Below are 15,743 nucleotides of genomic sequence, written 5' to 3' on the forward strand. Positions count from 1 at the left end.
GTATTGTGTGCGTGTACGCGCCCAACAGGGTAGAAGACAGGGCCCTTTTCTTTCACGGCCTAGAACAGCAGCTTGGCGAAGGGAAGAAGTTAGTAGTGTTGGGCGATTTTAACTGCGTTCTGAGTGCACATGACAAGACAAGCACTCGAAGTTTCAGAGATAACAGCACGGGCGTGTTGGCACGGATTCTTGAGAACTGGTGCCTTGAGGATGTAGGAGAGTGTCTCGAGTGTGTGAGTTCGGTTAGGTTCACGCGATTTGAGGGCCCAAGTCACGTGAGACTCGACCGCATTTACGTATCTGTTGACATTCTACTGATGTGTTCTAGTTACGATGTTGTCCCGGTGTCGTTTTCTGACCACTGTGCAGTCTTGTGCTCGATTGGAAGTGTAAAGAAACGCATTGGTTTCTCGTGGGAAACATGGAAATTTAATAGTAAGCTTCTCCAGGACGAAGAATTTACTTTATATGCAAAAGAGGCAATTAGCGAGATAGACGCCAGCAAACACCTTCACATTTGGCAGCAGTGGGAGCTTTGCAAGGAAACTTTGAAATTAAAAGCCATTGATAGGGCCACGTGCATCCGACTTGAGGAGAGAAGAAAAGAGACTGAATTGAAAGCGCTTCTCGAAAAGCTAGTGAAGTATGAAGGTTTAGCCCCCGGTAAATGGATCGAAGACATAAGAAAAATAAAACATAAGTTAGAACTGCTGGACGAACAGCGTTATCGGGGTGCGCTCGTGAGAGCAAGGGCGCAAGATACCGCGGCGGGTGAAGCACCGTCTAGACGCGCGCTTAGACTGGAAAAATCACGCGCCATAAACAACCACATACGGGAGATAGAGTGGGGCGGTATCTTATCAATCGACACGGACGGTATAGCGACAGCTTTCGCGGAGCATTATCGCAAGCTGTTCGCATTGCACGTGACCGACTGTAAAGCCTTCAAGAAAAATTTTTGACTGTCATGCCCCGTCTCGACGATGACAGAAAAAAGAGTCTGGAAAGTAAGATAACCGTTGCCGAGGTAGAGGAAGCCATAAATAAATTAAACCCGGGAAAGTTGCCGGGACCGGACGGTTTCACTGCAGCTTTTTACAAAGAGTTTAAAGACGAAATCAGCCGTCTTTTGACTTTCATATATAATGAAGCGTATAAAGTAAATACGTTGCCTCCATCATACAGCTCATCCCATACAGTCCTGATTCCAAAAACAGAGGATGTCCATAAACTGAGATCTGTAACAGCATATCGACTTATAGCTCTGACAAATGTCGAGTACAAAATTAATATGAAAGTATTAGCCCGAAGATTGCAGACGGTTATGAAGGACATCGTCGGGCCGCACCAAACATGTGGCATCAAAGGACGCTCGATTGTCCTAAATATCCATAAGGCACGCAGTGTTCTCGAGTGTTGGGATTACTCTGATGAACGAGTCGCCTTGTTACAAATAGATTTTGAGAAGGCATTTGATTGTGTGGATCATGGCTTATTGTTTGCTGTTTTGGACCATGCTAATGTTGGTTCTGTTATTTGTGATGGAGTGGCCCTGGCGTACCGAAACTGTACAACAAGATTGATTGTGAATAAGAGCCTTGGGTCCCCCATTAGTGTGCAACGTTCAGTGCGCCAGGGTTGTCCCCTTAGCCCCCTGTTATTTTGCTTGTATATTGAAACCCTTTGCTTAGCCATTCTAAATGACACGCGTATAAATTGCTTCCGGCTACAATCTTCAGAAGTCAAGCTGCTTGCTTATGCTGACGATGTAGCCATTTTTTCAACAGACCAAAGTAGTATTAAACAGGCAGTTGACACTGTTCGCGAGTTCAGCCATGTCAATGGAAGCGGCGTCACTTGGTCCAAGAGTCTCGGGCTCTGGCACGAATCCTGGCACACGAAACCTGACCACTTTGCAAATGTGCCCTGGGCGACAGTCCCGGGCAAGTATTTGGGCGTCCCGCTCGATGCGTATCGACACAGTGCCCAATATTGGCAGAACCAAGTTAAAGATATGCAGGTAAAAGCCGAGAAGTGGAGGGGGGCGAGCCTGTCAATCTTTGCCAGAGCCACCGTCTGCAACCTGTTCTTTATAAGCAAGCTTTGGTACGTGCTGCAGGTGCTGCACTGCTCGCGAACTAATGTGCAGAAGTTTCACCGGATATTCGCTGTCTTTGTATGGGCTTCCAAGTGGGAACGATGCAGCCGTACAAACTTGTTCAGACGGGTTAAAGACGGGGGCGTAGGCCTCGGTCACCTGTTTTTACGGCAACTTGTGAACAGGTTTTTGTTTTTTAGAGACCTTACCGATTCATTCCTGCGTACCCTGTGTCAACTGCACATCAGCAGATATCTCCCTGGATATGTTGTGACTACCGAGGCCTGTGCAGGAGGGATTGGTGGGTTCTATCGAGAAGTTGTGTCGAGTATAAAATTCCTTTCTGTGAGATTTTCAAACGAATACCTGTGGAGCGTAAAAAGAAAAGAGCTTCATTTCGCTTTGTGTGACATTGTGTTTCCAGTACCGCTTTATCGGGCTATACATAGAGGAGGACCAGGAAGCAATGTTTTAAAAAGGAATAAAAACATGCATGTACAGCCTGCAAGCAAAACATTCTTCTTTAAGCTTCACTCGGGCACATTGCCAGTGAAAGTGTTTTTGGAAGCAAAGGGTTGTTTTTCCCCTTGGGGATCCCATTGCATAATTTGCAAGGCACCAGACACAATTGACCACGTCTTCTTGCATTGTTGGGAGGGCGTGTATTTTTGGGACGTGCTGCAGAGAGCTATTAAGAAAGACCTTCCATTGGACCCGTAAGGAATCCCGTTCCTGAATGTTGAAAACGAAGCCGGGGTACCATAAGATGCAATCATGCTCCTGGGCCTCCACTCATTGTGGAGAGCGAGAATGGCGGGCTACCATTTCGACAAAGATGCGAGGCCGGCTCGAGCCTATTTTCGTGAGAGCATAGACTGGTTTCTCTCTGTTCAAAAAGCTGTACCCGAGCCACCTGACTGGCTCCCGCGGGTAGATAATCTGGTGACTCTGCCCGAATTTTAACGCAACGACACCAGCAATAGGCTGGTGCACTAGAGACACTACGTATGTGCATTGTACATTGCGCGATTTTATTGTCTGTGTCCTTTGAGTTACATGTAAGTTGACCAGAACCAGGTAATAAAGAAAGAAAAAGCCGTAGTCGTGGCCGAGTGGTTAAGGCGATGGTCTTGAAAACTATTGGGTTCTTCCCGCGCAGGTTCGAACCCTGCCGACTGCGTTTCCTCGTTTTTTTCTCTTCTCGACATAAACGACTATGTTCAGAGTGATATAGCAGTTGACAACGGCACCGCATTCGTGGCGGAGTGGTCAAGGCGATAGTCCTGAAAACTATTGGGTTCTTCCCGCGCATGTTCGAACCCTGTCGACTGCGTTTCCTCGTTTTGTTTTTCTCTTCTCGACATAAACGACTATGTTCAGAGTGAAATACCAGATGAAGCCGCTGCCGCCTTCGATGCGGAGTGGTTCAGACGATGGTCTTGAAAACGTTTGGGTTCTTCCCGCTCAGGATCGAAATCTGCCGATTGCATTTCCTCGTTTTTTTTACTTCTCGACATAAAACCTTTGTATAGAGTGAAATCGCAGGAGACGCCATCGCAGCAGTCATGACCGAGTGGTTAACGCGATGGTCTTGAAAACCATTGGGTTCTTTCCCCGCAGGTTCGAACCCTGCCGACTCCGTTTTCTCGTTTCGTTTTTCTCTTCTCGACATAAACGACTATGTTCAGAGTAAAATAGCAGATGACAAAGTTGCCGCAGTCGTGGCCGAGTGGTTAAGGTGATCGTCTTGAAAACCATTGGGTTCTTCCCGCGCAGGATCGAACCCTGCCTACTGCGTTTCCTGATTTCGTTTTTCTCTTCTCGATATAAATGGCTATGTTCAGAGTGAAATTGCAGATCACACCATCGCAGCAGTCATGGCCGAGTGGTTAAGGCGATGGTCTTGAAAACCATTGGGTTCTTTCCACGCAGGTTCGAACCCTGCTGACTGCGTTTTTTCGATTTGTTTTTCTCTTCTCGACCTAAACGACTATGTTCAGAGTGAAATAGCAGATGACAACGTCGCCGCAGTCGTGACCAAGTGGTTAAGGTGATTGTCTTGAAAACCATTGGTTTCTTTTCGCGCAGGATCGAACCCTGCCGACTGAGTTTACTGGTTTCGTTTTTATCTTCTCGATATAAACGGCTATGTTTAGAGTGAAATTGCAGATGACACCGTCGCAGCAGTCGTGGCCGAGTGGTTAAGGTGATGGTCTTGAAAACCATTGGCTTCTTCCCGCGCAGTTTCAAACCCTGCCGACAGCGTTTCCTCGTTTTTTTCTCTTCTCGACATAAAACAGCTACGTTAAGAGTGAAATAGGAGTTGTCGCCGTCGCCGTTGTCTTGGCCAAGTGGTTAAGGCGATGGTCTTGAAAACCATTGGGTTCTTCCCGCGCAGGTTCGAACCCTGCCGACTGCGTTTTCTCGTTTTGTTTTATCTTCTTGATATAAACGGCTATGTTCAGAGTGAAATAGGAGTTGACGCCATTGCCGCAGTTGTGGCCGAGTGTTTAAGGCGATGGTCTTGAAAACCATTGGGTTCTTCCCGCACAGGTTCGAACCCTACCGACTGCGTTTCCTCGTTTTTTCTCTTCTTGACATAAACGGCTATGTTAAGAGTGAAATAGGAGTTGACGCCGTCGCCGCAGTTATGGCTGCGTGGTTAATACGATGGTCTTGAAAACCATTGGGTTCTTCCCACGGAGGTTCGAACCCTGCCGACTGCGTTTATTCGTTTCGTTTTTCTCTTCTCGACATAGTCGACTATGTTAAGAGTTAAAGAGGAGTGGACGCCATCACCGCAGTCATGGCTGTTTGGTTAAGGCGATGGTCTGTAAACCTACTGGGTTCTTCCCGAGCATGTTCGAAGCCTGTCGACTGCGTTACCTCGTTTTGTTTTTCTCTTCTCGACATAGTCGACTTTGTAAAGAGTGAAATAAGAGTTGACGCTTCCGCCGCAGTCGTGGCCAAGTGGTTAACGCGAAGGTCTTGAAAATCATTGAGTTCTTTTCGCGCAGGTTCGAACCATGCCGACTGCGTTTTCTCGTTTTGTTTTTCTCTTCTCGACACAAACAACTATGTTCAGAGTGAAATAGCAGGTGACGCCCTCGCCGCAGTCGTGGCCGAGTGGTTATGGCGATGGTCTTGAAAACCATTGCGTTCTTCCCGCGCATGTTCGAACCCTGTCGACTGCATTACCTCGTTTTTTTCTCTTCTCGACTTAAACGGCTATTATAAGAGTGAAATAAGAGTTAACGCCGTCGCCGCATTCATTGCCGAGTGGTTAATACGATGGTCTTGAAATCCATTGGGTTCTTCCCACGCAGGCTCGAACCTGCCGACTGCGTTTCCTCGTTTTTTTTTCTCTTCTGGACATAAAACGGCTACGTTAGGAGTGAATTAGGTGTTGACGCCGCCGCCGTTGTCGTGGCCGAGTGGTTAAGACGATGTTCTTGAAAACCGTTGGGATCTTCCCGCGATGGTTCGAACCCTGCCGACTGTGTTTCCCCGTTTTGTTTTTCTCTTCTCGACATAAACAACTATGTTCAGGGTGAAATACCAGATGAAGCCGTTGCCGCCGTCGATGCGGAGTGGTTAAGGCGATGGCCTTGAAAATCTTTGGGTTCTTCCAGCTCAGGATCGAACTCTGCCGACTGCGTTTCCTCGTTTTTTTTTGCTTCTCGACATAAACGACTTTGTTCTGAGTGAAAGCGCAGGAGATCACGTCGCCGCAGTCGTGACCGAGTGGTTAACGCGATGGCTTTGAAAACCATTGGGTTCTTTTCTCGCAGGTTCGAACCCTGCTGACTGCGTTTTCTGGTTTTGTTTTTCTCTTCTCGACATAAACGACTATGTTCAGAGTGAAATAGCTGATGACAACGTCGCCGCAGTCGTGACCAAGTGGTTAAGGTGGTTGTCTTGAAAACCAGTGGGTACTTTTCGCGCAGGATCGAACCCTGCTGACTGATTTTACTGGTTTCGTTTTTCTCTTCTCGATATAAACGGCTATGTTCAGAGTGAAATTGCAGATGACACCGTCGCAGCAGTCGTGGCCGAGTGGTTAAGGTTATGGTCTTGAAAACCATTGGCTTCTTCCCGCGCAGGTTCAAACCCTGCCGACTGCGTTTCCTCGTTTTTTTTCTCTTCTCGACATAAAACAGCTACGTTAAGATTGAAATAGGATTTGACGCCGTCGCTGTTGTCTTGGCCGAGTGGTTAAGGCGATGGTATTGAAAACCATTGGGTTCTTCCCGCGCAGGATCGAACCGTGCCCACTGCGTTTCCTCGTTTTGTTTTTCCTCTTCTCGACATAGTCGACTATGGTGAAAGTGAAATAGAAGTTCACGCCGTTGCCGCAGTCGTGGCGGAGTGGTTAAGGTGATGGTCTTGAAAACCATTGTGTTCTTCCCGCGCAGGTTTGAACCCTGCCGACTGCGTTTCCTCGTTTTTTTTCTCTTCTCGACAATACGGCTATGTTAAGAGTGAAATAGGAGATGACGCCGTCGCCGCAGTCATGGCCGAGTGGTTAATACCATGGTCTTGAAAATCATTGGGTTCTTCCCACTGAGGTTCGAATCCTGCCGACTGCGTTTCCTCGTTTTTTTTCTCTTCTGCACATAAAACGGCAACGTAAGGAGTGAAATAGGAGTTGACGCCACCGCCGTTGTTGTGGCCGAGTGGATAAGACGATGGTTTTGAAAACCATTGGGTTCTTCCCGCGCAGGTTCGAAATCTGCCGACTGCGTTTCCTCGTTTTTTTTTACTTCTCGACATAAACGACTTTGTTCTGAGTGAAAGCGCAGGAGATGCCGTCGCCGCAGTCGTGACCGAGTGGTTAACGCGATGGCCTTGAAAACCAATGGGTTCTTTCCACGCAGGTTCAAACCCTGCTGACTGCGTTTTCTCGTTTTGTTTTTCTCTTCTCGACATAAACGACTATGTTCAGAGTGAAATAGCTGATGACAACGTCGCCGCAGTCGTGTCCAAGTGGTTAAGGTGATTGTATTGAAAACCATTGGGTTCTTTTCGCGCAGGATCGAACCCTGCCGACTGAGTTTACTGGTTTCGTTTTTCTCTTCTCGATATAAACGGCTATGTTCAGAGTGAAATTGCAGATGACACCGTCGCAGCAGTCGTGGACGAGTGGTTAAGGTGATGGTCTTGAAAACCAATGGCTTCATCCCGCGCAGGTTCAAACCCTGCCGACTGCGTTTCCCCGTTTCTTTTCTCTTCTTGACATAAAACAGCTCCGTTAAGAGTGAAATAGGAGTTGACGCCATCGCCGTAGTCTTGGCCGAGTGGTTAAGGCGATGGTCTTGAAAACCATTGGGTTTTTCCCGCGCAGGATCGAACCGTGCCCACTGCGTTTCCTCGTTTTGTTTTTCCTCTTCTCGACATAGTCGACTATGGTGAAAGTGAAATAGAAGTTCACGCCGTCGCCGCAGTCGTGGCGGAGTGGTTAAGGCGATGATCTTGAAAACCATTGGGTTCTTCCCGCGCAGTTTCGAACCCTGCCGACTGCGTTTCGTCGTTTTTTTTCTCTTCTCGACAATACGGCTATGTTAAGAGTGAATTAGGAGATGACGCCGTCGCCGCAGTCATGGCCGAGTGGTTAATACCATGGTCTTTATAATCATTTGGTTCTTCCCACTGAGGTTCGAATCCTGCCGACTGCGTTTCCTCGTTTTTTTTCTCTTCTGCACAAAAAACGGCAACGTAAGGAGTGAAATAGGAGTTGACGCCACCGCCGTTGTCGTGGCCGAGTGGTTAAGATGATGGTTTTGAAAACCATTGGGTTCTTCCCGCGCAGGTTCGAACCCTGCTGACTGCGTTTCCTTGTTTTTTTCTCTTCTCGACGTAAACGACTATGTTCGGAGTAAAATGCCAGATGAAGCCGTTGCCGCCGTCGTGGCGGAGTGGTTAAGGCGATGGTCTTGAAAATCATTTGGTTCTTCCCGCTCAGGATCAAACCCTGCCGACTGCGTTTCCTCGTTTTTTTTTCACTTCTCGACATAAACGTTTTTGTTCAGAGTGAAATCGCAGGAGACGCCGTCGCCGCTGTCGTGAGCGAGTGGTTAACGCGGTGGTCTTGAAAACCATTGCGTTCTTTCCGTGCAGGTTTGAACCCTGCCGACTGCGTTTCCTCGTTTTTTCTCTTCTCGACATAAAACGGCTACGTTAAGAGTGGAATGGGAGTTTTCGCCGTCGCCGTAGTCGTGGCCGATTCTTCTTTCGGCAGCGCAAGCGAACGGACGCAGAATCATGTGCTCCGACGGAGCGGCGATAACGGCCCGCGCCGGCCGTGGAAACACGATCGATGGCGAAGATGATAAGGACTACGAGATCGTTCTGCCTACTTTGCCCACCGGCCGTGTTGTACTGAACACGTTGTTTTTGCACGGTGACGTGCGTGAACGTCCCTACAGGGTCGAGGACTTCAGAGACGCCCTGGCGACGGCTGGAGTGCTACCCGACGTCGTCGCGTTAGGTGCGTACCAGATAAATCATGTCTGGGCCGTCACCCTCACCAGCGGAGTAGTGACGAAGAAACTGGCCGCCATGAAAGAATTGAGGGTCAAGGGTCACCGGTGCGTGGTTATTGATCCTGAAGATCAGCAGGTAAAGCTTCGCCTGCATTGGATGCTGTACGGTGTCCAAGATGAGGACATCAGGGCAGCCTTCGCCGCGTTTGGCAATGTCACTGAAGTGACTCGTGAACGGTGGCGTGTGCAAGGCATGAGAGAGAAAGGCTCGACCACCAGAAGCGTTCTCCTAAAGCTGAAGCCGGGAGTGAATGTGGATGACCTCCCCCATCAGGTTCGAGTCGCCGGTGAGTTGGCCCTCGTCGTCGTTCCCGGGCGGGCGATGCAGTTTCTGCGTTGCCACGGCACGGGCCACGTGCACCGAGATTGCAGGGTGCCCCGCTGCTTGAAGTGCCGGCGTTACGGACACGTGGACGCGGACTGCGTCCGCACCTACGCGTCGGCAACCGGGCTCCCTAGGGCTGACGAGCATGACGAACTTATGGACGTCGTCGAGGCCGAGGAGGCTGCCCAGGGAACTGACGAGACGAACAAGCAGACGGGACCACAAGCGTCGTCATCGCCTTCCGGCTGTGAACCCTCGACTGTTGAAGCTCCGGAAGCGGGACCAGCACCCGTAGGAGACACCGGGAAGGATGTAGCGGCAACGCCCGTAAAAGTGTCTTGCGACTCCAATGCGGCTACCGAGGCGACGACGAAGGCGACGGTGTGCTCCGCAGCTCGCCAGGCCGGTGAGCTTAAAAGCCTGAACGAGCCGCTGCTCAAGAAGTGCGGCGTCCCTTCATCGAACAGTGTGGCTGCTTCGAAGCGGCCCCACCCCCAGGCGAGCAACGGCGGTGCTGAGACGGAGGTGCCCAGTGTCGAGGAACCTCCTGCTAAAACAGCCCAAGGACGGCGGCCTTCCCTTCGGCCGCGCCCGAACCTGACGGCCGACAAGCGAGTCGGCAATGGCGAGAACGTGGGTCAAGGCCCCACCGTTCCGCCGGACGACAATGCCTGTGATGGCGCCGTCTAGCCTTGTGCTAGACACGAGAGGTAAGCGCCATGCTGCAGGTCTCCCTTCCTTTCGTTAAAATGGCGCCTATAATTCCGTTAAAGGTCGCTACCATCAACGTTAGGGGTCTGGCAACGAAAAGAAAGCAAACCTAGCTTTATAGACTTGTAACGGAACGAGATATAGACGTCCTAGCAGTGCAGGAGACAAAAGTTGACGGTGATGAAGAGACCGGCAGCATGGTGCGACTTTTCGCGTCAAGGTTTTTTGTGGTTGTCAGTCATGCCGTAGGCACATCGGCTGGGTGTATACTTTTTGTAAAGAAGCTTCCGGGGCTGCAAGTTAACGCCCATTTCTCCTGTGCAGCTGGCCGGTGTGCTATGGTTTACTTCTCACTGAATAACACCGAGTGGCGTATTGTGTGCGTGTACGCGCCCAACAGGGTAGAAGACAGGGCCCTTTTCTTTCACGGCCTAGAACAGCAGCTTGGCGAAGGGAAGAAGTTAGTAGTGTTGGGCGATTTTAACTACGTTCTGAGTGCACATGACAAGACAAGCACTCGAAGTTTCAGAGATAACAGCACGGGCGTGTTGGCACGGATTCTTGAGGACTGGTGCCTTGAGGATGTAGCAGAGTGTCTCGAGTGTGTGAGTTAGGTTAGGTTCAATCGATTTGAGGGCCCAAGTCACGCGAGACTCGACCGCATTTACGTATCTGTTGACATTCTACCGATGTGTTCCAGTTACGATGTTGTCCCGGTGTCATTTTCTGACCACTGTGGAGTCTTGTGCTCGATTGGAAGTGTAAAGAAACGCATTGGTTTCTCGTGGGAAACATGGAAATTTAATAGTAAGCTTCTCCAGGACGAAGAATTTATTTTATATGTAAAAGAGGCAATTAGCGAGATAGACGCCAGCAAACACCTTCACATTTGGCAGCAGTGGGAGCTTTGCAAGGAAACTTTGAAATTAAAAGCCATTGATAGGGCCACGTGCATCCGACTTGAGGAGAGAAGAAAAGAGACTGAATTGAAAGCGCTTCTCGAAAAGCTAGTGAAGTATGAAGGTTTAGCCCCCGGTAAATGGATCGAAGACATAAGAAAAATAAAATAAAAGTTAGAACTGCTCGACGAACAGCGTTATCGGGGGGGGGGGGGCGCTCGTGAGAGCAAGGGCGGAAGATACCGCGGCGGGCGAAGCACCGTCTAGACGCGCGCTTAGACTGGAAAAATCACGCGCCGAAAATAACCACATACGGGAGATAGAGTGGGGCGGTATCTTATCAACCGACACGGACAGTATAGCGACAGCTTTCGCGGAGCATTATCGCAAGCTGTTCGCATTGCACGTGACCGACTGTAAAGGCTTCAAGGAAAAATTTTTGAATGTCATGCCCCGTCTCGACGATGACAGAAAAAAGAGTCTGGAAAGCAAGGTAACCGTTGCCGAGGTAGAAGAAGCCATAAATAAATTAAACCCGGGAAAGTCGCCGGGACCGGACGGTTTCACTGCAGCTTTTTACAAAGCGTTTAAAGACGAAATCAGCCCTCTTTTGACTTTCATATATAATGAAGCGTATAAAGTAAATACGTTGCCTCCATCATACAGCTCATCCCATACAGTCCTGATTCCGAAAACAGATGATGTCCATAAACTGAGATCTGTAACAGCATATCGACCTATAGCTCTGACAAATGTCGAGTACAAAATTAATATGAAAGTATTAGCCCGAAGATTGCAGACGGTTATGAAGGACATCGTCGGGCCGCACCAAACATGTGGCATCAAAGGAAGCTCGATTGTCCTAAATATCCATAAGGCACGCAGTGTTCTCGAGTGTTGTGATTACTCTGATGAACGAGTCGCCTTGTTACAAATAGTTTTTGGGAAGGCATTTGATTGTGTGGATCATGGCTTATTGTTTGCTGTTTTGGACCATGCTAATGTTGGTTCTGTTATTTGTGATGGAGTGGCCCTGGCGTACCGAAGCTGTACAACAAGATTGATTGTGAATAAGAGCCTTGGGTCCCCCAATAGTGTGCAACGTTCAGTGCGCCAGGGTTGTCCCCTCAGCCCCCTCTTATTTTGCTTGTATGTGGAAACCCTTTGCTTAGCCATTCTAAATGACACGCGTATAAATGGCTTCCGGCTACAATCTTCAAAAGTCAAGCTGCTTGCTTATGCTGACGATGTAGCCATTTTTTCAACAGACCAAAGTAGTATTAAACAGGCAGTTGACACTGTTCGCGAGTTCAGCCATGTCAATGGAAGCGGCGTCACTTGGTCCAAGAGTCTCGGGCTCTGGCACGGATCCTGGCACACGAAACCTGACCACTTTGCAAATGTGCCCTGGGCGACAGTCCCGGGCATGTATTTGGGCGTCCCGCTCCATGCGTATCGAGACAGTGCCCAATATTGGCAGAACCAAGTTAAAGATATGCAGGTAAAAGCCGAGAAGTGGAGGGGGGTGAGCCTGTCAATCTTTGCTAGAGCCACCGTCTGCAACCTGTTCTTTATAAGCAAGCTTTGGTACGTGCTGCAGTTGCTGCACTGCTCGCGAACTAATGTGCAGAAGTTTCACCGGATATTCGCTGTCTTTGTATGGGCTTCCAAGTGGGAACGATGGAGCCGTACCAACTTGTTCAGACGGGTTAAAGACGGGGGCCTAGGCCTCGGTCACCTGTTTTTACGGCAACTTGTGAACAGGTTTTTGTTTTTTAGAGACCTTACCGATTCATTCCTGCGTACCCTGTGTCAACTGCACATCAGCAGATATCTCCCTGGATATGTTGTGACTACCGAGGCCTGTGCAGGAGGGATTGGTGGGTTCTATCGAGAAGTTGTGTCGAGTATAAAATTCCTTTCTGTGAGATTTTCAAACGAATACCTGTGGAGCGTAAAAAGAAAAGAGCTTTATTTCGCTTTGTGTGACATTGTGTTTCCAGTACCGCTTTATCGGGCTATACATAGAGGAGGACCAGGAAGCAATGTTTTAAAAAGGGCTAAAAACATGCATGTACAGCCTGCAAGCAAAACATTCTTCTTTATGCTGCACTCGGGCACATTGCCAGTGAAAGTGTTTTTGGAAGCAAAGGGATGTTTTTCCCCTTGGGGATCCCATTGCATAATTTGCAAGGCACCAGAAACAATTAACCACGTCTTCTTGCATTGTTGGGAGGGCGTGTATTTTTGGGACGTGCTGCAGAGAGCTATTAAGAAAGACATTCCATTGGACCCGTATGGAATCCGGTTCCTGAATGTTGAAAACGAAGACGGGGTACCATACGATGCAATCATGCTCCTGGGCTTCCACTCATTGTGGAGAGCGAGAATGGCGGGCTACCATTTCAACAAAGATGCGCGGCCGGCTCGAGCCTATTTTCGTGAGAGCATAGACTGGTTTCTTTCTGTTCAAAAAGCTGTACCCGAGCCACCTGACTGGCTCCCGCGGGTAGGTAATCTAGTGACTCTGCCCGATTTTTAACGGAACGACACCAGCAATAGGCTGGTGCACTAGAGACACTACCTATGTGCATTGTACATTGCGCGATTTTATTGTCTGTGTCCTTTGAGTTACATGTAAGTTGACCAGAACCAGGTAATAAAGAAAAAAAAAGCCGTAGTCGTGGCCGAGTGGTTAAGGCGATGATCTTGAAAGCCATTGGGTTCTTCCCGCGCAGGTTCGAACCCTACCGACTGCGTTTCCTCGTTTTTTTCTCTTCTCGACATAAACGACTATGTTCAGAGTGATATAGCAGATGACAACGGCACCGCATTCGTGGCGGAGTGGTCAAGGCGATAGTCTTGAAAACTATTGGGTTCTTCCCGCGCATGTTTGAACCCTGTCGACTGCGTTTCCTAGTTTTGTTTTTCTCTTCTCGACATAAACGACTATGTTCAGAGTGAAATACCAGATGAAGCCGCTGCCGCCTTCGATGCGGAGTGGTTCAGACGATGGTCTTGAAAACCTTTGGGTTCTTCCCGCTCAGGATCGAACTCTGCCGACTGCGTTTCCTCGTTTTTTTTACTTCTCGACATAAAAGCTTTGTATAGAGTGAAATCGCAGGAGACGCCGTCGCCGCAGTCATGACCGAGTGGTTAACGCGATGGTCTTGAAAACCATTGGGTTCTTGCCGCGCATGTTTGAACCCGGTCGACTGCGTTTCCTCGTTTTGTTTTTCTTTTCTCGACATAAACGACTATGTTCAGAGTGAAATACCAGATGAAGCCGGTGCCGCCTTCGATGCGGAGTGGTTCAGACGATGGTTTTGAAAACATTTGTGTTCTTCCCGCTCAGGATCGAACTCTGCCGACTGCGTTTCCTCGTTTTTTTTTACTTCTCGACATAAACAACTTTGTATAGAGTGAAATCGCAGGAGACGTCGTCGCCGCAGTCGTGACCGAGTGGTTAACGCGATGGTCTTGGAAACCATTGGGTTCTTTCCACGCAGGTTCGAACCCTGCCGACTGCGTTTTCTCGTTTTGTTTTTCTTTTCTCCACATAAACGACTATGTTCAGAGTAAAATAGCAGATGACAACGTCGCCGCAGTCGTGGCCGAGTGGTTAAGGTGATTGTCTTGAAAACCATTGAGTTCTTTTCGCGCAGGTTCGAACCATGCCGACTGCGTTTTCTCGTTTTGTTTTTCTCTTCTCGACACAAACAACTATGTTCAGAGTGAAATAGCAGGTGACGCCCTCGCCGCAGTCGTGGCCGAGTGGTTATGGCGATGGTCTTGAAAACCATTGGGTTCTTCCCGCGCAGCTTCAAACCCTGCTGATTGCGCTTCCTTGTTTTTTTTCTCTTCTCGACATAAATTAGCTACGTTAAGAGTGAAATAAAAGTTAACGCCGTCGCCGCATTCATGGCCGAGTAATTAATGCGATGGTCTTGAAAACAATTGGGTTCTTCTTGCGCAGGATCGAACCGTGCCCACTGCGTTTCCTCGTTTTGTTTTCTCTTTTGGACATAAAACGGCTACGTTAGGAGTGAATTAGGTGTTGACGCCGCCGCCGTTGTCGTGGCTGAGTGGTTAAGACGATGGTCTTGAAAACCATTGGGATCTTCCCGCGATGTTTCGAACCCTGCCGACTGTGTTTCCCCGTTTTGTTTTTCTCTTCTCGACATTGTCGACTATGTTAAGAGTGAAATTGGAGTTCGCGCCATCGCCGCAGTCGTGGCCGAGTGATTAAGACGATGGCCTTGAAAACTATTGGGATCTTTCCGCGCATTTTCGTACCCTGCCGACTGCGTTTCCTCGTTTTGTTTTTCTCTTCTCGACATAAACGACTGTGTTCAGAGTGAAATAGCAGATGACAACGTCGCCGCAGTCGTGGCCAAGTGGTTAAGGTGATTGTCTTGAAAACCATTGGTTTCTTTTCGCGCAGGATCGAACCCTGCCGACTGAGTTTACTGGTATCGTTTTTCTCTTCTCGATATAAACGGCTTTGTTCAGAGTGAAATTGCAGAAGACACCGTCGCAGCAGTCGTGGCCGAGTGGTTAAGGTGATGGTCTTGAAAACCATTGGCTTCTTCCCGAGCAGGTTCAAACCCTGCCGACTGCGTTTCCTCGTTTTTTTCTCTCTTCTCGACATAAAACAGCTACGTTAAGAGTGAAATGGGAGTTGACGCCGTCGCCGTTGTCTTGGCCGAGTGGTTAAGGCGATGGTCTTGAAAACCATTGGGTTCTTCCCGCGCAGGTTCGAACGCTGCCGACTGCGTTTCCTCGTTTTGTTTTTCTCTTTTCGACATAAACGACTATGCTCAGAGTGAAATACCAGATGAAGCCGTTGCCGCTGTCGTGGCAGAGTGGTTAAGGGGATGGTCTTGAAAACCATTGGGTTCTTCCCGCGCAGGTTCGAACCCTGTCGACTGCGTTACCTCGTTTTTTTTCTCTTCTCGACATAAAACGGCTATGTTAAGAGGGTAATAGGAGTTGACGCCGTGGCCGTTGTCGTGGCCGAGTGGTTAAGGCGATGGACTTGAAAACAGTTGGGTTCTTCTCGCGCAGGATCGAACCTTGCCAACTGCGTTTCCTCGTTTTGTTTTTCTTTTCTCGACATAGTCGACTATATTAAGAGTGAAATAAGAGTTGACGCCGTCGCCGCAGTC

The 15,743-nt window shown here is 48.9% G+C and overlaps 17 non-coding genes across 17 annotated transcripts; all 17 read left to right on the top strand.

The window, feature by feature from the left end:
- The first annotated feature begins 3,196 nt into the window (after positions 1–3,196).
- Positions 3,197–3,278, top strand: TRNAS-UGA (transfer RNA serine (anticodon UGA)). Its single transcript has one exon. It is a non-coding gene; the product is annotated as a tRNA-Ser (tRNA).
- Positions 3,279–3,813: 535 nt separating this feature from the next.
- TRNAS-UGA (transfer RNA serine (anticodon UGA)) lies at positions 3,814–3,895 on the top strand. The gene has a single exon. It is a non-coding gene; the product is annotated as a tRNA-Ser (tRNA).
- A 74-nt stretch (positions 3,896–3,969) lies between these two features.
- On the top strand, positions 3,970–4,051 carry TRNAS-UGA (transfer RNA serine (anticodon UGA)). Its single transcript has one exon. It is a non-coding gene; the product is annotated as a tRNA-Ser (tRNA).
- Positions 4,052–4,281: 230 nt separating this feature from the next.
- Positions 4,282–4,363, top strand: TRNAS-UGA (transfer RNA serine (anticodon UGA)). Its single transcript has one exon. It is a non-coding gene; the product is annotated as a tRNA-Ser (tRNA).
- Positions 4,364–4,432: 69 nt separating this feature from the next.
- Positions 4,433–4,517, top strand: TRNAS-UGA (transfer RNA serine (anticodon UGA)). Its single transcript has one exon. It is a non-coding gene; the product is annotated as a tRNA-Ser (tRNA).
- A 73-nt stretch (positions 4,518–4,590) lies between these two features.
- Positions 4,591–4,672, top strand: TRNAS-UGA (transfer RNA serine (anticodon UGA)). The gene has a single exon. It is a non-coding gene; the product is annotated as a tRNA-Ser (tRNA).
- A 538-nt stretch (positions 4,673–5,210) lies between these two features.
- On the top strand, positions 5,211–5,292 carry TRNAS-UGA (transfer RNA serine (anticodon UGA)). The gene has a single exon. It is a non-coding gene; the product is annotated as a tRNA-Ser (tRNA).
- Positions 5,293–6,140: 848 nt separating this feature from the next.
- TRNAS-UGA (transfer RNA serine (anticodon UGA)) lies at positions 6,141–6,222 on the top strand. The gene has a single exon. It is a non-coding gene; the product is annotated as a tRNA-Ser (tRNA).
- Positions 6,223–6,452: 230 nt separating this feature from the next.
- On the top strand, positions 6,453–6,534 carry TRNAS-UGA (transfer RNA serine (anticodon UGA)). Its single transcript has one exon. It is a non-coding gene; the product is annotated as a tRNA-Ser (tRNA).
- Positions 6,535–7,226: 692 nt separating this feature from the next.
- On the top strand, positions 7,227–7,308 carry TRNAS-UGA (transfer RNA serine (anticodon UGA)). The gene has a single exon. It is a non-coding gene; the product is annotated as a tRNA-Ser (tRNA).
- Positions 7,309–7,538: 230 nt separating this feature from the next.
- TRNAS-UGA (transfer RNA serine (anticodon UGA)) lies at positions 7,539–7,620 on the top strand. Its single transcript has one exon. It is a non-coding gene; the product is annotated as a tRNA-Ser (tRNA).
- A 226-nt stretch (positions 7,621–7,846) lies between these two features.
- On the top strand, positions 7,847–7,928 carry TRNAS-UGA (transfer RNA serine (anticodon UGA)). The gene has a single exon. It is a non-coding gene; the product is annotated as a tRNA-Ser (tRNA).
- Positions 7,929–13,252: 5,324 nt separating this feature from the next.
- TRNAS-UGA (transfer RNA serine (anticodon UGA)) lies at positions 13,253–13,334 on the top strand. The gene has a single exon. It is a non-coding gene; the product is annotated as a tRNA-Ser (tRNA).
- A 1,001-nt stretch (positions 13,335–14,335) lies between these two features.
- On the top strand, positions 14,336–14,417 carry TRNAS-UGA (transfer RNA serine (anticodon UGA)). Its single transcript has one exon. It is a non-coding gene; the product is annotated as a tRNA-Ser (tRNA).
- Positions 14,418–15,114: 697 nt separating this feature from the next.
- On the top strand, positions 15,115–15,196 carry TRNAS-UGA (transfer RNA serine (anticodon UGA)). Its single transcript has one exon. It is a non-coding gene; the product is annotated as a tRNA-Ser (tRNA).
- A 71-nt stretch (positions 15,197–15,267) lies between these two features.
- Positions 15,268–15,352, top strand: TRNAS-UGA (transfer RNA serine (anticodon UGA)). The gene has a single exon. It is a non-coding gene; the product is annotated as a tRNA-Ser (tRNA).
- A 74-nt stretch (positions 15,353–15,426) lies between these two features.
- Positions 15,427–15,508, top strand: TRNAS-UGA (transfer RNA serine (anticodon UGA)). The gene has a single exon. It is a non-coding gene; the product is annotated as a tRNA-Ser (tRNA).
- The last annotated feature ends 235 nt before the right edge of the window (positions 15,509–15,743 follow it).

The sequence above is a fragment of the Rhipicephalus microplus genome, chromosome X, assembly GCF_043290135.1.
Source record: "Rhipicephalus microplus isolate Deutch F79 chromosome X, USDA_Rmic, whole genome shotgun sequence".
NCBI lineage: Eukaryota > Metazoa > Arthropoda > Arachnida > Ixodida > Ixodidae > Rhipicephalus > Rhipicephalus microplus.